This window comes from Ylistrum balloti, unplaced genomic scaffold (genome assembly GCF_031769215.1).
Source record: "Ylistrum balloti isolate Yb309-2 unplaced genomic scaffold, AGI_CSIRO_Ybal_v1 Utg369830, whole genome shotgun sequence".
Classification (NCBI taxonomy): domain Eukaryota; kingdom Metazoa; phylum Mollusca; class Bivalvia; order Pectinida; family Pectinidae; genus Ylistrum; species Ylistrum balloti.
In genome coordinates, this window is record NW_026781993.1 from 201,302 (window position 1) to 216,680 (window position 15,379).

The window sequence follows — 15,379 nt, forward strand, 5'->3', positions numbered from 1 at the left end:
TTTTAGAAACTACACATGGATATCTTCAATTTTGCATCGATTTGCTATTGTCCGATAAATATATGCAATTGGATTTTTCTCACTTCAGTTTCATATGGTATTAGACTATCCCTGTAATAATGTAATAATACACCTTATCGTTGATGTTCGCTCAGATGTTTGTTTGTTTTTTTTTTAGCGTTTCATTATTTATAAGTACTTCCTCTAGAAATAGATTATACACAATACATGTAATAAATCAATTCTTGAATTTCATTAATAAATATACTATTAAAGGTAAGTAACTCTGTCAGCTTACCGAAACAACTCAATTTGGAAAACTCATGATCGTCGCTAGGTCTATGGCGAGAACACAAATATGTTCCGAGAGTTTTCCTGAAAATTGGTCGTTTCGCGAGGCCGACGGATTTACTAATCTAGGCACGGTTTAGAATATTAACAATTATAAAATTTATTGAATTACAGGGCTATGTAGTATTACTGATGAGTCCTAGAAGGACGAAACAGCTGTATGATGTAGTATTACTGATGAGTCCTAGAAGGACGAAACAGCTCTATGATGCAGTTTGATTCATCGTATCTTAATCTAAACGTGTACTAAAAGGAGGTATGCCTATTCAATTGTGTCTCTTGTACCATCACCAGTAATTCCTGCCTGTCAGATATGAATGTACATCCATATAAATACAATGAATGCAATTAATTATTATATATTAATATTCTTTTTGTGATATACATTGCAGCACAACCTGGAAAATGGCGGGATCCTTGGTGCATCTGTAACCATCTGCCATGTCCCCAATGTAGATGGAAAATCATCGGAAGTAACCAGCCCAAGAGGCGCTTCAATGCGAGACCTAAGTGAGATAAATCAGTATAGTTGACTGAACCAGCTGTTCTGAGGAAAATATATATTCATCTCAGAATTGGATAAATACATGTTTTTTAACAATAGATATTCAACAAAAATAAATAATTCCAAGAGCTATTAATACGTCGTTTTCTTTCTTTATCTATCTTTTTATTTATTTTGTTTTGTTTCTGAAAAGTTCACCTTTTATTACGACTTGCCATTAAATACGTTAGAACCACCTTATTGATCAAATTGCAGCACATAGCTATCTCGTCCATCCAGGACTGACAGTCCTAGCAGGCGACTGTGAAATACAAATGCTTTAAGCATAAAAAGTATCAAATTTCCGCTCTAAATGATAAACATTCATACTATGTTGAAACAAGATAAATCATGACGAATATTAAGTGATATTTTGGTAAAAAAAAAATTAACATCGCTAATTATAAATGGAACATCTAGTGGTCACAGAACACATATGTTTTGCAGTGCTGAATGGTCAGTCGGAAATAGGTTTGGTGACTATTATTACGACTGAATACATTATTGTACATCGAAAATAAGCGGGAAAATATGAATATTCCTTGACTAGCCTTCATGTCACTTAGTCTATTATAGCGGTATAACGAAAACTAAAAATGTAGGTTTTTTTGCCTAGGTATATATATGCATATCTATATTTTTACCAAATGTTAAAAGGAGACAGAATTTTCCCCTGTATTTCTATTTTTTTGCGATTTCATTCCATTCAGGAAAATAGACACACCCGGAATTGGCAACTTTTACAGTTTTTTTTATCACATTTCACAATGAATAATTAAAAGTGAATAAATGAATGCAGTTTAGTAACCGTATGGTGGAATGACCAGTGTAAAACAGGAAGCTTTTTGTATGTATTATGGATGGAGATCAATATATCGTATTGGTAACCATTATCAGGCTATAATTAATATAAAGGACTTATCTAAACATCTACGAAATACTGAGAAAGCACAGTAGCGTCAAGGTAGTCCATTGAAACAGGAAAGAAAGACAAAATTCATCTTTGGTGGTTTACGGAATTGATGTGTTCAACCAGATTGATAACCATAATAAAACAAATTAAGACAATGGGGTAATAAATTCAATTGTGAACGTAAAATAAAACCCATTCTAATTCAGTGATGCTTTTTATAACATTATCACGTATTCAAACCGATTGATCATCATTAAACATACGGTGAAAAGGGAAATCAGTCATCTACCTCAAAATACTACTAAGAGAATAATTTATCCTAACTTTCTAATTTAATGAATTATTAAAATTATATGTAGACTTGGTCAATATCTACTGACCTTAACTTTAACACTTTACCCAGTACTAAGGGCGACTCTGACCTTGACAAACAGACCAATGCTTGTTATGTTTGTTTTCTCATTACTTATATACGAAATGAGTCCAAAATCATATGTAATTAACTTAACTTTTTTAATTATCTCATTCAACATTTTAGGTCATCTTATTATAAATTTTTATGTCGTCGGTACAGCAAGCAAACTAAAGTCTATGGATTATTTCTGATACCAGACATTTCAATTACCGGCTCAGGTTCTTTTTAAAGAGTAGCGTGACAACATTTTACACAGGACTGTAAAACCTATTAAAACTTAACTACATCCACCAATATCTGAGCTATGGTTGACAGAAGACGACGATGAAGATTCCTCACCTATTTCCGGTGTTGATGCTCTGAAGTATGGGACCTGCGTGTATTGAAGGTGGGCATGTTTGTATACTGGAAACATTGTCAAACTCGTGTTTCTGGTTTGGATTACATAAATACCGATAAAAGGATATTTCAATTATCAAATTTCAATTATTATCAGAAAAAGCATAAAGACTTATCGAACCCATATTTAGATAATCAATTTTGATTTTGTAGTTGCATGAATGAAATGCATTTCCGTAAAATTAAATCGGGTTTAATCTAAAATGTATATATAATTTCATTTCTGTACACCTATTACCGGTCATTGTTTATGCTATTGTGTTTAAAAAAGTAAGTTCAAACTTTTGTGTTCTTCTTCATAAAAAAGTTGCAATATTTGAAACACAACAAAACTGTTAGTATTAAAATCATAAATATTTTATTTAGAAATTTTGTGTTTAGATCTGTTGCTCAAAATGTGTAAGTCCAGCCTTGACCAAACTTGGTATATAGTTAGATAACAAAAAACGTTCCGGATTTTTGGACTCGGGAACTTTTAGACAAGAAATGCTGAGAAACTGAGCTTTAAACTTTTGTGTTTAGCTCTATTTCTCGTGACGTAAAGTAGATATTTAACTTGCGATTGGTTAAACATATTTTATTGAGAAAAATGTAATAAAAGGGATTGGACACAAGTTCTGACAACTTACTAGGCCCTCTCCTGACAACACAAGACATATTAAAGATATGGGAAAAAGGTTCAATATATATGCATACAACTAAATAACATGGGAAAGTAAGAAGAGAAAGAAATAGTGGGGATGGAGGTGAACGAAAGGGACAGGAGGATGTGGATAGATGAGTGGTTCTGGTTCTTGATTTCATAAATGACTGATTTCCCAAACACAAGAGGCATATTCTACACTTGGTCTATTGAAACATGTAAATATGGTATTTAATGTGTTCTTAGTGCAGAGACTTTAGAAGAGGCTGTTTAAACAACATGTTGAACTTGGTCATGCCACTTTCAGTCAGTGCTGAAAAACACTCCAATGTGGCAATGAGAGTTGCAGAAGTATCTTGGAGAGAAGATTACTTGTAATGTTGTCAGTAACGGAGTCAATGATTAGAACAGTCATGCTGACTGCCTGCAGGTCCACACTTACACATTTCTTGTAGGAATACATCCCTGTCGCTATTCCGATTGGATGTCCTCTGGATATATCAAAAGGTGATTCTTTAGAAGGACCAGTTAAACCATTATTTCCAAGTTCGTTGACCATAAGATTGTTAACTACATCTGCCGCGAAGATGCAAGTTGTAAGGACTTACAGGATAGATACATTTTCGATAGTGTCGAGATTTCATTGTTAAATCCGTCAGATCACTCAGAAATCAACGACTACACAAATACTAAATGATAAGAGCACATAGGTCATTGGAAATAAGGAGGAGAGGGGTATATACAATATCGTTTATACGTGTTGAACGGCTATCAGTTCTTACACCTTAACCATGGACAAATTGTTGTATACAGTTTGTAATCCTCCAGTTGACCTTACTGCCAAGCTGATGTAACGGTGCTGCTACCAAAGCAACAAAAACCTTATGGAACTCGTAGGACACAAGACCAGGGTCATGACTAGTTCAAGTATATCATGTGCATAGTCTAGTTGTTGTCTACGGTAAAGGTAGTGCGAACATATAAAGATATACTGAGAAGTTGGAGTGTTTACATAGACGTAGTTCCGAGTTGGACCCTGCGCACAACTCTCACCCTACCCAACCTCCGATTGTTACGAGTGCTTTCGTAATCATCATATGGCAATAGCAGCAAGGCTTAGTAAACATCAATACCGTTCGATAACCTGTTGGTGTATGACTGGAGGCACCTCTTCCCTGATTCAGATGATATTCTTGTCTGTTGGAGGACAATGCCATGCTGATATAAAGAGTCGTTTTGTATACAGCTGCCAAAGTCTGTAAGGTACCTTGTTAGGCCTTGACCTGGCATAACTGGTGCCTGTCCCACTGTCGATCGCTGTATTTTGACGTAATCTTAATTGATCCAACCGGGGAGACAGGGTCCTGCAGTGCCTGTAGTATATCACAATATGATGAATGCCTAGTACTGCAGTCAATGGTTTGGTTGGTGATATAATGCTACTGTTGGTAGCCTCACCGTCCTTGAACAGCTGGGCATGGACAGGTATTGTCTTAGTAAAGCCACTTTGTGATCTGATATTCAGTTCTAAAAATTTAACCATAATTTCATTCATAATTACAGTCCAGTTATAAGGCTTACTTAAGTCGCGTACCCGGCACTACCTCTAAATATACTGCCTAAAGAAGTGAAGTTGTCTCTATCACTGTTATCCTCAAGGACTCTTCGTGTTTGCGACCGCTGGGCTTAACTTGTCCACGTCCAGCCATACAGATGGATGAAGCTATCCTGATAATATGATGTTATCTTACAGACTATATTTCTGCTAACGGTAGTGATCTTTGTAATTAGTTGAAGAATTTTGAAGATGCTAATGAGACGCCAACAAATCACAAAGTGAATGTGACTGCATGATCATAATAGTGTCACTTGGTCAGCTCAGAGCCAGATCGGTCAAGTTGGGAGATAGAAATTAGTTTCCACTCACGAAAAAGGGTTATATAAAGGTTCTATCTGTGCCCATTGCATGCAAACTGGATAAAACCTATGATAGGATTTCCTTAGCCCCTTGGTGGCCCTGTGTATATGTCAATAGAGAGAGGGTGGGATCGGGGTCATAAGATTTATATGAGAGTGTAAGATTTGTACTTGTGTGCAATTGACAAGTAGATATGATGTGTCTTGTAATAATGTTAGCTTAGGCTCGGGGTGACGTGTGCTGCTTGTGTTTGTAGGTTTGGTTTCAAATGACAGGCAGATCCCAAATATGCTGTGTAATCCTGTCTGATAATTCATATTAAACTACAAATAATGTTATTTTAAATACCTATACATCAAACCTTTTCTTATCATTACTACATATAATTTGTAATTATCATATTTTTTTTAGAAATGGGAGGTACATGATTTATCTCGACTCAATTACATATATATATATATAAGTTGTACATAGTAAGCCGAAACAAAAAAATCTGCCGACAAGAAATTTACCATGAAACTTTTGCATTTACTGGTGTTACCGATACTGGCATTCTTGAGTATGGAGCCTGTTGGCATAAAAGGTAGGTTAACTAACTATTAAACAACATATTTTGTAATTTCCATATCGTGTTGAAAATCCAGCATAAAATATATTGAAAGGTAATAGCTATAGAACGGACTAAAAGTGTGAACACTACAAACGTACTGAAATGTGCTGAAAAAAACACTCTTGTTTACTTTTCGTATACATTTGAAATGTATATTGATATAAAGAATGTTCACTGTTGGTGAAAATATGCTGAACGTTCACATATGGACTGTTAAGTGTCCTATGATGAAAACGGGTTATGGTTTACTGAAAGTATGATCGTAGTGTACTGTAAGAAATTATATTGATAACGTCATGTAATTAAAATGGAATATGCTGACATTTTTATATTTAAAAAAAAAACAAAACAAAAATAACCTTTCCCAAATATTGAAAAGAGAAAACATTATAACGTAATTTAGTATTAAGGATTAGGCATGACCACTTTAGAAAAAGTCGATATAACTGAACAAAATCTGAACAATGACAGGCATTGAAACCATCATTATTCATTTGAGAGATTCCACGTGCAACTAGTTATTAATGATCTGACAATCAACTGCCATCTTTACGTAACGTATGAGTTTCCATAGTATCTAGTCTGTCAATTCATGTACATGCTAATGAAGGTAATAAACACCGGGAGACCTGTTATTGTCGCTAGGCCAATTCCGAGAACGGAATTTTGAAAACTCGGCGTGGATTTGCTCTTTAAATTTGGAACACCAATTTTCATTTTCTCTTGACAAAATGGTGACTTTATCAATGACGTGTTCCATGCGTGGTTTATCTCGCTAGAAAATAACAGAAACTATCGCAAAAAGGCCAAAAGATCGTTTTTGGACTTAGCACATACAAAATGATGTTAACAGATTCCCGCCAATAAAGAAATACATTCATAGTATCGCAAAAGATAAGGCCAAAATAAGATCAATGCAATGTGATTTTTTCATATTTTCCCGGTGTCATAATACAGGTGCATACTCTATTTCTTTTTTTGTGGTTCAATTCTGTTCGAAAATAAATATTGTAACAGATTTCTCTCACACTTATAGCTTTTGAATTAAAGGCACGGAAAGCTACATGTAACTGCGGATCTGCATTGTTCGACCATTGCAAATAAGGAGCTTTCTTTCATATGGATTGGAAACATATATTTGTCCATAATATCACCCATTATCAGGCTTTTACGCTCATCAGAACTTATTCAAACATGTTAGAAATACACAGGAACCAGAGTTACATGTGCTAGTTTTCTCTTTTGATACCTATAAAAGATCAGCGAGTTTACAGTCTGTTTCTCTGTCTGAAATCTGAATATCGCGTACCTTAAATAATCATAAATGTACACTATGACGTCATCGAAGAAAGGGACATAGAGCGTGTATATCGTAAATTTACAAATATAGAATATCAGTGTCATAAGACGCTGTTTGTTGGGTATTTTGAAAAGGATCAAAGTTATATGATGAACAGATTCTTCAGTTTCATTCATAGAACTCGTTGCGATTTTGGATAATTTTTACACAAAATCCATATGACGGACAAAACGACTTGTACATTTTCTTCGTGTGGAGTATTAGCAGGCAGCTTATATGATTAGTTGTCTGATAAGGCATGAATAAAAATCACCGTGCAGACCCGGTTTGAACGCTTAGATAACTTTTTGTGTCTTGAAAGGTATATCGCCTTTATAGGACCCTCGTATAAATTTCAGCATCTCTGTGGTGACAACGACACTATTAGATACGTTCGCTGATGTTAAAAAAAATCTGGACGTAACATATACAGCCGACTCTAACGCTTATCTTTAATTCAAATCATTATTTCAGACTACAATTTAAAAGTGAGCACGGTACCTATCTCCTGAAAAGCTCCATGGTTGTCGGTAGAGATGCTAGCTTTGTTCCTTTCACCCACAAAACCACACTTCCTGAGGCATATTTGTCATACATTCCTATTTGGACTGACCATATCCTTCGATCATAAATGTGGTGGTCTATTTCACATCAAAAAGTAGTAAATCAAGGTTCCATAGCTTTTTTTTTAAATTTATTAATTGACCTATCTAGGATTTATTTATATGTATTTATATAAAAGAATGCGATACTAATTGTACAATTAAACTTGATTAAATCTTACCATATCGGCCATATTTTACGTGCGAGTTTCCATAGGTGGTAATTTTGCATGTGCCAAATAGTTATCGGAGTGCAAAAAGGTCAAGCAATATGTAAATGTAGTATGCCCAAGTTGCCAAACAAATATGAAAAAAAGGATTTTTTTTTTCAATTTCATGAATCAAAACAATGAGGTTTGATAAGAAAACTAATTTTCTGTCTTCAGAATACAGAATTTAACATAGGTATGAAGATCGTTAACTCCTGTAACCCCGGAAATACAAACGGTTAAAATCAATCATGTTGGTTTTAATAAAGTGAAATTACTTAAATTAACCATGATTTACGTGTGTCATTGAAAACGTTTTACCCTTGTTTTTAACTCGAACGAGATATATCAATCTGAATTCGATTGTAAATTATTTTTCATTCACCCAATATATCAATTTATCAACAAAAGAAAAAAATGAAAGGGTGCATACTAATATTTAAATTACTGAGCTTAAAATTCCCAAATACCTTACTCAGAGATATCTTAAAGTCCAATGCGTTGTCAGTGCCGTCAGTTAAGCATGAACAATTACACTTGGTCTTATTCTCTTTGTACTTATCAAAGGTTTCCGTGTAAATCTTTTTGCCCTTATTCCAGTTTTCTTGACATTTAAGTACATAAATGACAAAGAATTAAAACAGACGCTATTTCATTCCTCTCTCACGCATGACATAACAGTGGTACATGGCAAAAATATATCAACATATCATCAAATAATGATCATAATGAAATGTAACCAAGGGAAGCAACTTCTTTCTACCTAAATTTGAAAGTCATATATGTATATTATTAACCACTAGGCTAGAATATATAAAGTAATATCGACTTGATAATAGTAATATCATTATTGGTACTGGACCCTAATAAACAAAATTTTCGTTGGGTACGATACAATTCACGTGTCCGTACTGTCGTAATTACTTCATTGATCATTTATCACTAGGGTATATATATTCTTAGATATATGTTAAAATTACATTCGGAACACAGCCAAAAAAGGACTTTTTTGATGCCCAAGAACTAGCTTCGTAAGAAGACAGCCAGGCTCGAGGCCCTGGGTTCCGTATCCTGACAAATACTGTCCTCGCGCAGGAGGGTTTTCATCCCCCGTACTAAATGTTTCATGCACCATATAATGGTAAATTGTTACTCAAATACCTGTAAAAATTTAAAAATCAAAAATCAAAATATGATGCTATTTCAAATCAGAAGCCACCTGCAAATGATCCAGGCTGTGTCAAGTGGTCCTTATAAAGATCATTATTTAAATTGCATAGTGTGATATCAATTAGTCTATTTCGAGTAAACCTAAGCACAACTATAGCTCTTGCGTTTGAGACTTGATATATAAAGTTATTTTTGGGAATTGAGAAAGGGTGTTAACATATTGTTGAATTCATTGAATACAAATGGAAAGAAACCTTATAATCATTCAAAAATATTATTATCTCTGTCTGAAATACTTGTGAAATTCGGCCAAATTTGAGAAAACAGTTCGCATACGACAATTAGGTCTTGATTATAGAACATTTACGTATTGATATGGTATTTCAACAAGCCGAGTTTTCAAAGTGACACAATGCTGTAAAAAAAAAACCCAGTCGTTCAGACTTTTTCTATCTTTCAAGCTTTTAGTCATGATTTCAATGATTGAACGGCAGTATATGTAAATATTCATTTTTATTTCGTTATATATTAGCACAGTTCAATTGGAACCGAAACAGTTGCATCTGTTACCAACGCCTTTATCCATGGAACATTGGGCCTTTTGCGGAAGGAAGTTTCAAGTCTAAGAGTTGGTTCGGGCCACCACGTTTTAACAGGCAATAACTCCACTCGATGGATTGCATCAGTCGGCGTTAGAAAAAAAACTGGCGTTAATATGGAAGACAATTCACTGGCATATGATTTATAAAATATGTGAATGACAAAAATTTGAAATTAAATGTTTCAATCAAAGTTTATACTTTCATCTTTTTATGTTCTATACATATATGTTTATTACGTATATTTTACTGGAGATATTTGTGTCATTGTTATGATAATATTGCAAGCATACATATTTCGGGGGTTCAAAAAATGGATATTCAAATCAAATAAATTACAGAAATGATTAATTGACAAATACAATATACATGACTGCCATAAACACGATGATAATATATGGGAAGGTGTTTTTTCAAGAGTTATGATAAATACTTGTGTGTAGTATCGAAATGAGTAGATCGATGGCTTAATTTACTTACACCGAGTTAACAACTTGTCTACTAAGACTTATGCCTGGTGTAAGCAATAGACATTGAAAAAACTACTGATAGTATACAGAATTTAAATATTAGAAAGGCAACTTAAAAATACAATGAATGTGAACTTAATCGAATGTACCAAAATTATATGCAGAACGTTAATGTTCTACACTAAAATATGCTGCACGTGTACATATGCTTGTGCTAAATGGAACGTATACTGCTGGATAGTGTGATGAAAATATATGCCATAATTGATAAAATTGAACACCTCATCATCATTATCATCATTAAGACACACACATACACGTTCTTCCACACAGTCATACACATACACCCACACATTATGAAGAAAATAGAGAAAGAAAGAACTTGATGATATAAAAAGTGATAAATTTGGGCCAGGGTTTATAAAGGAGGCAAAGATTAGAGAAATGAATGTAGATACAGTCATCAGAAAAGCATATCCATGACTACCTTGTCAGGGACTGGGAACTTGTCTGATGAATCATAATCATATGATTGCAATTAGAATATTCAGTACTCTATCAAAAACAGATGTCGTATAATAATATTATAAAAATAGTATATATTATTCCATAATTTGTATTAATCTTTCCCTATTCTTCCATTCCTATACACTTTTTCTTTTATTCTCTCCCCTCTATTACTAGTAATATATTTGTGAACTTTACAATGGTCATGGAGGGCAACGAGTAATGCGTTTTTATATAGGATTATTGTTATTATTGATTTTGCCAAAGAGTTATGTTTGTTTATTTACTGTAAAATTTAAGCCCCTAAGACACATTTCTAGACTTCAAATTAGATTTTCAATCTGTCACATTCCCAAAACAAATGTACGAAAGTCCCATTTCAGAGCTATACAAGTTGCAGAGAAGAGGACTATGAACTATCCATGCTTTTAATAGAAATAGTTTGTTGTTAAAATATGATGGAAGGTTCTAAACTGTAATCTCTGAAGTTAAGATGTTTAATTGATTTGAAAAAGCAGTGTATATATATTTCACCAGTCATCATTGAGATCTCCCCACTTTATTTTGCCTTTAGCTACGAGATTTTTCTTGCTGTCTAACAGGTTGTAAACTACCTTTACGTGTCATTACTTACTTAGGTTCACATGACGGGTGTAATCAATCGATGAAGCAGAAGACGCTGTCCCTTCAGGAATATTTGGTCTTATTCTCCTTGTACTTCTTTAGGAGTTTCCGAGTAAATCTTTCTTTTGTTAATATTGTGCCCTTGTTATATGGGATTTGAGTTCGGAATATTATTATGTTGCCATGTTGGTACTTGTTGATGTTTTAAAATCTTTAGTCAATTATTTGAAAGCAAAGTAATATTGACTGGTATAACAGGATTAATCAATTTCAATCTCCCTGATATCATGATTTCAGGGATTATTTCATTCAATTTCAGAAAATTAATACCGATGCAATATTTTTGAATCAGAAAAACTGGAGAGTTTTTATTGACATCGTTAATAAAATTACGTATTACATAAATTCCTCTTTCATATAAATGTAAATGGGGAAAAATGGTCTTATCGCAGGTGTTTGCAAGATTTTCCATTTGCCAGATTACTGCTACAGTCTTTCAACCTAACTTAACTTTATTAATCAAATTGTGAAATCATTAATGCCTTGATTGAATTGACGTTTCCAATCGAGGTTAAATTGCGCCTGCTCCAAGTATCAATAAGACTTTTTAGTTCATCTTGATCATTTCATGAAGATAACACTAAAATCAATACCGGATAAACTTCCCTTTTTCCCTTTGTAAATTTTGAACTCAGATAAAAATTTATCTTGACTATATTTTTTTCACTACCGATCCAGACAATTTGTTTTATCAGCATTGATCTTTAAGCCAAAAATATTTGCAAATACATGTTATTCATTTTATTGATTCTTTCAGAGATTGTTCAGTGCCATCTAAATCAGATATGTATCATCTGCATACTTGACTAGTAAACCATCAAATTCAATACCTTTAATGCTTTTCCTGTTTTCTTTTATGGATGAATGAAACAGATGTGCAGCGAATGGGTACCAACAAAAAAGAAAATATATTCGTTTGAAATGTAAAAAAAGTTTATCATTAGCGATATGTTAGAAAGAAAACAGAAAGTCTTTGCCTGAGTTACTTCTTTAAAGGACATTACTTTCGAGAAAATCAATTATCAAAATCTGTATTTTCTTCTGTGTTTTACAGATAATGGGTATACTGATGTGTTGTGTGTTTTCTGTAAAGAAACAAAACCTTATTGACACCTTAATAATCTACACTAATAACAATGTAGCATTATTTATTTATCCCTAAACAATTATTACAACATGCTTATTTGATTTAAATTATAAAGTGTTGTTTTACAAAATATAACTTACCTGATACACCTTATTTTCATTTTCTGATGACAGGCGTCCCTAAAATGCTTTTATATGACCATATACTAACACAGCTCTGAAGGAATTTATTAGATACACGGAAATGATAGAGATGCCGATCACAAATATGGAAAGAAATCGCTGATTTATACTTCATATCCTGAAGGCTGGTCTTCTGTCTCAATCACAACATATATGATTGAAGATTACGTGGCGATTACGTAATTGTGTAGGTGATCAATTTCAATTAAAGACTAAACATCAGCAGAAAATCTGAATTGATTACCGTACAGAATAGGTTTACGTCATTTAAAAAATCATATTTCACACAGGAAAATAAAGAAGATTACAAAATATCTGACTTATTACTGCAATCAAAAACTTCAAGAATTTAACCCTTAAATGTCATAATGACCAATATTTATTAGCAAACTTTTCATCATATCTGATGCCAATACTCTGATACCCCATTGGAAATTACTTCGTGATATCAATGAATAAAGATAAATTATCAGATGAAATATGCTCTACACAAATACTTAGAGGATATTTAGCCCTGAAATGTCAGAATGACCAATATTTCGGAGATTTTCTGACTCGGGATATCTCATTGGAAACTCCGTGGTGTTTCCTTGATCTATTATCTCTCCTTATTCAACATATATGTACATACTGACCTGAGATGTCGCAGTAGACATTTCGAGTTTAGTTGTCGTGCAATTTATCTTTATATATCTCATTTACCAAATTAACACTATATTCGTCATTCCTTATAAAAGACATTTTGTTTAAATAGCTTCAGTTTTTATTTGCTCTCTGTTTTGTTGAAAAGACGACATGCTATTCATCATATCTGATAAAAAGAACTTGAATTGATGTATCTAATTTGAAAGAAGGCGTAACAACTTTTCTAAAACTTTTGTTGCAAACCATATAAAAGTGGCATCCACTGAACCATGAGCTGTGGACAGGTAGAAGACAATTATGAAGATACTTTACCTATTTACAGTGTTGATGCTACTGAGCATGGGACCTGCTTGTATTGAAGGTAAGTCTTTTCTTTAACTTGAAACATTGTCAAACTCGCTCTTGGTTGTGATAATTAAAATACTGATAATGTGTTTTTATTGTTTATATTATTATCAGACAAAATATCAAAAAGGTTTTAAGACTATGTTTTTTTCCAGAAAGAAGACTGAATTTTACTCCAAACTTTTATTTAATATTTACATAAGCTGCACCACGTGTTATCTACCATCCTTAAAACCTATCGATATGCTTTTATCTTAGTTAATTTATATCAATCTACAGCGTTTCCGTTCGTAAAATGTTTAAAACACAAGTATATCACAATTATTTGCTTTTGATAGCTGTATCACAGACGGGAAAAATCGATCCATTTAACTCGAAATTTCACTCCATTTAATTCCAATCTCTGCTGACTAACCTGTTGCACACAGAACAAAAAGCCAAGCATGTGTCCGATTTACACTTGCCATGTAAACATTTTACATTTTAAAAATCCCTTCGGTATATAAAGTATTCAATTTATTTTGATTAAAATGAATATATGATATCAACATAATGAAACAAATGTGTCTTTGAAATTATTTTTTAACATACTACAAATTCTGTAGCAACAATAGCCAAAAAGGATTGGCATCTGTTAATTTGTTCTGTTTTACTTCTTGATATGGACAAGAACTTTCTTACTATTGTAATAGCCGCAAGGTATGCCATGACAGTTACCTCTCAGGCGAATAGACAAAATGTTGAGATTGCACTGTGAACTGATAATTAATAATCAATCAATAGACGAGGTTCTATAATTAGCATTGTGAGGGTGTTAGTGTCTTCATAAATGTACTATTTGTATGACTTTAAAAAGAAATAAATTAATTGATAAATGGATTAATGATTGATAAAGGAAAGTATCCTTGCTATTTTTCCTTTATTCAGTATAAATTACTTTATTCGAGTTTATATATCAATATCATCTAATTGGTTTATTTCTTACTAAATTACATGTACCAATACGGAAAACAGTTAATAATGACAGAAATATATATCTTGTATAATACGTATTTCCCCTGCCTTCGTGCAAGCAGACAATCGTATCGGCACTTGTGAAAATATATATGACTGTATGAGCATGAAAAATAACATCTCTAGGAGAAGGAAGTGATTGGGAAATATTGTTCAGAAACTGTCTCCGGATCGATAAAAGCCAACCTCGTTCTTTATTCTTAAAAGGCGGTCTTGAAATAACACCACGAAATAACTACAGCATGTACACGAAAACAATTTCCATCAAAATTTGCTCCTTGTTTTCACACAAATAAACAATGTCTTTATGTAGGTGTTTAGAATTGTGAAAGATCCCAAATAATTATATCAAGTAAGAGTTTTGTTAAAGAAACGTGTCAGCAATAATCAGAGTTTGGTGACTGCATGTCATATCATCTTATACTGCGACAAAGTTAATATGTAAGATAAGATAAGTCAGATGTTTCATCATAATGTATCTGCCTGTGTTAATTTAGTACTGACATCTACTGAGAACAATCATGTATTGACCAGTGGCCAGAGACATTCTATCGTTACTGATCTACTATACATGTATTAGTTCGTTTACTGATTATATAAGTCATTACCTGGAGCCTATCTAAGAAGTTTGTATGGTGGTCAGTGTAACTTTATCTTGTTGTAAACAGCCGAATCTATTGCCATTTATGTGTGCAAGACCTTGTCGACAACTCATATGTATACTTCAATCCAT